This window comes from Marmota flaviventris, chromosome 1, assembly GCF_047511675.1.
Source record: "Marmota flaviventris isolate mMarFla1 chromosome 1, mMarFla1.hap1, whole genome shotgun sequence".
NCBI lineage: Eukaryota > Metazoa > Chordata > Mammalia > Rodentia > Sciuridae > Marmota > Marmota flaviventris.
Genome location: NC_092498.1, coordinates 76,087,648 through 76,091,310, shown reverse-complemented (window position 1 = coordinate 76,091,310; position 3,663 = coordinate 76,087,648). Strand labels below are relative to the sequence as shown.

At 33.2% G+C, this 3,663-nt stretch overlaps 1 non-coding gene across 1 annotated transcript; it reads left to right on the top strand.

Moving 5' to 3' along the window:
• Positions 1 to 3,216: 3,216 nt before the first annotated feature.
• LOC114090543 (small nucleolar RNA SNORA42/SNORA80 family) lies at positions 3,217 to 3,346 on the top strand. The gene has a single exon (XR_003582373.2). It is a non-coding gene; the product is annotated as a small nucleolar RNA SNORA42/SNORA80 family (small nucleolar RNA).
• The last annotated feature ends 317 nt before the right edge of the window (positions 3,347 to 3,663 follow it).

Here is a 3,663-nt window from a genome sequence, read left to right as displayed (position 1 = left end):
TACATACATGTATATGTATGTATATGCATATGTATACATATATTCCACCCACATCCCATGTGGGCAGTGGAAATGGGGTTCCCCTGGGTAGAATGGGCTGACTAAGAAATAAAAGGTAGAAAAAATAGGACAAAAAAAAAAAAACACAGGACACAGAAAGTAGTTTCAACTACAGGGGCAGGAAGGGCAAGCTGATCTGATCAAGCTTCTATACTCTGGCAAAATGGAGCCTGCACCTGCTTTATTTATATTGGGAAACATCAAAGACTTTCCACAGAATGTTCTTCTCCAAAAAAGGTTAAAGGTGGGCTGTCCAGTTCTCAATAGGTTGCGCCCATCTCCAGAGCAACTATGAGGTATATATCTTCCTAGCAAAAAAGAGATTAAGGTCACATGCATTGGGCAATGTATTGTCATAGGAGTGCCATGATAGTTCACAATGCCAAACCTAAATCTCCCTGGCTGAGAAAAGACCTTCAAGTAATTCACGGATGGCTTCCTACACATATAAATACCCAATTCTGGATTTTTCATTCTCATTAAGAAACATCCAGGATCAGGGAGCTTTATGTGAAAATTCTACCAGACATTTAAGAAAGAATAATATCAGTTCTACAAAGAATTGAACTCTTCTAGAGAATTGAAGAAGGATGGAATACTTTCAAAATCTGTGAGGTCCTTATGATTCTGATACCAAAATCAGATAAAACTACAGAAAAATGTTCACTATGAACATAGATGCAAAATTATCCTATCTTATTTTTTTGTAATTTATTTTTTTATTATTTCTTATATACATCACAATAGAGGAGTGCTTAGTTTTAACATGTCAAATTCAAGTACATGTTTATGGACATATGACTAAATTGATTTTCATGCCAGGAAAGCCTGCTTGGTTAAAAATTTGGAAGTCAAACAATGTAATTCTCCTTATTAACAACTGCCAAAGATCATCTGAACAGCTCAAGAGAAGGTGTTTAACAAAATACACAATCCCTTTCTGATAAAAGCACTGAGAATACTAAAGTTAGAGGTCAAATTCCTCAAACTATAAGGAGTTCAGTTGGTTTATTACTAGGTTGGAAAAATCCTTTCCTTATCTATGGAGATACTTGTTTTATGACTCTTAAACAAGGCAATGTAGTGTCTCAGGTGTACTTTAGTGTACAAAACTCCAGTAATGATGCAAAGTCTTTTTTTAAACTGATATTTGCAATTAGTTTAACCACTTTGACAAGTTTGATTGGAGATACAGCAAGGTACATATGTAATATATGAGTGCAAATAGTTGCCCTGCAAAACTCTGTGAAGTATTTCTCAGACACCTGATAATACTTACCATGAAAGACCTAATGCTATTACTCTAAGGTCAGGAACAAAGTAAGACAATTTATCTCATTTTTTTCTATTCAACATTATACTGAAGATTCCAGCTTGTGGAATCAGGTTGAAAAGAAAACAAAAAGCAATCATCTATGTAGAAAATCCTTCAAACTCTTCAAAGAAAACTATCAGAACTGATGAATGATTTTAATGAGGCTACCAGGCACAAAATCAGTATACAAAATTAATTATACTTTTATTTTACTAGCAGTAAACAATTGAAATTGTAGATATAATACTGTTTATACTATATAAAATTGTTAAACATCTATGGAAAAATCTGATAGATGGGTAAATCCTATACACTGAAAACTACAAAACATACCTAAAACATATTAAATATCTGTATATGTGGAGAAATGTCATGAATTCATTATTTTATGAAAATATTGTTAACATATCAATTTCCTGAAAATTCATTCAATGCAATCCTAACTGAAATTCCAGTAGTTTTTGTTGTGGATATTGACAACTTTTTTTTCCTGAGATTTATACAAAATTATGGAGAATTTAGAAGAATGAAATATCTTTGAAAATGAAGTTTGTAAGACTTCATGCTACCTAGTTCAGGATTGTACAAATTTTATAATCAAGAAAGTGAGGTAATATTATAAACATAGACAAGTCGATCAATGGATTAGTCAATAGGTATTACAGATCAGTTCACACAGTTATGGAAAACTGACTTCTTCCAAATATTCACAGGAATTTCAAAAGAGAAGGATAAGCATTTCAATATATACTACTAGAAAAATTCAACAACAAGCTATATACAAAATGATAAACTTCAATTCTTGCTTCATGCTATATGCAAAAATAACTCAAATAGATTATAACAACTAAATATAAGAATTATAAGACCATTGAAGAAGACACAAGAGAAAAATCTTAGTGACCTTGAGGTTGACACAGAACTTTATCATTATCACACACACACAAAAAAAAAAAAAAAAAAAAAAAAAAAAAAACAGAAAAAGCTCAGGAAATTAGCCATCAGAGAAATTAAAAATGTTTACTTTTCTAAAGAGAGTGTTATAAAACAAACAAACAAAATATTTGTAGGACATGCATCTGAGAAATAAGTTGTATCTAGGATACATAAAAGTTTCTAACTCAATAAAGAGATAATTTTAAAATGGGCAAAATATTTTAACAGATTCTTTTGTTCTGATTTTTATATTTTATGTTGGTAAGGCCTGAATAGCCTACATTTCTTGGGCCTCTTAGCACAATTGTAGCTGATAAAGATGTCTTAAATATGTCCAAACTAACACAGAATGATTTAAGTGAAATCAACTACCATAAGGTTTTATGTATTTTTTGCATTCTTTAGGAAAATAACCTATGGATATACTAATATGGCACTGGCTGGCTCCACAATGCTCTGTCACTGTTTCTTTTGATTTGGGTGCCTTTCTCTCTGGTAGTCTAGACATAGCCTGTTTCTTAGACATGTTTATAAATGGATTAGGAAGGTGGTCTAAATACAGGCATCACTGAAACATGAAGCATCTTTTTGTTATAGAGTGTTGTTATTAAGAAAAGATTCCAAAGGAAGGCTTTTGGCAATGAATCATAGATTCTGACAGATGTTTTCTACAGATGAGAGCTCAGCTCCACCTTTCTCAAAAATGCAAGTTTTAGGAGAGGTCTTTCTTTCCAAACCCCTGGGAAATAAGTTGTACTGTGGACTGTTTCCTAAAACCACTCCTACCATTGTTTGAAATCCAAGCAAAGGTCTTTTCTGGTACATAAATGATTTTGAAACCTTAAAATTTTCAGCATAGTTTGCTCTTAGATTCAAACAGATCTTTTAATATAAAGGACTGGGATGCATAGGTTTGAATTTATGGCAGGCCTTTCCTGTCAGTCTCATAGTGTCCCATGCCAGAGCAAACTGGCCCCGAACCATTGTCTGGCCTCTGAGTCTAAGGCTGCTGGCACTGAAAGGGGTTGCACATTGGAAAATAAATAAGTAGATAAATAAAGGACTATGAAAGGGGAGGACTAAGAAAACTCATTTTCCTTCATGAATATAAAATTCTGGGTGAAGACAAAGCTAATTGTGTCCCAAAATATGGAAGAAGCTTTAGAAATTACCTGATCCAATCTCTCTATTTTATTGAATAAGAAACTGAGACCAGAGCAGGTAGATCCTGGAGCCAGGAGCAGAAACCACAAACCATGATCTGCTCCTAGTCCAGTGTTCTTTCCATTACGCTTTTCAAATGACGGGAGGAAATAATCTCTGACAACATAATGAAGACCACTTAAGTAGGT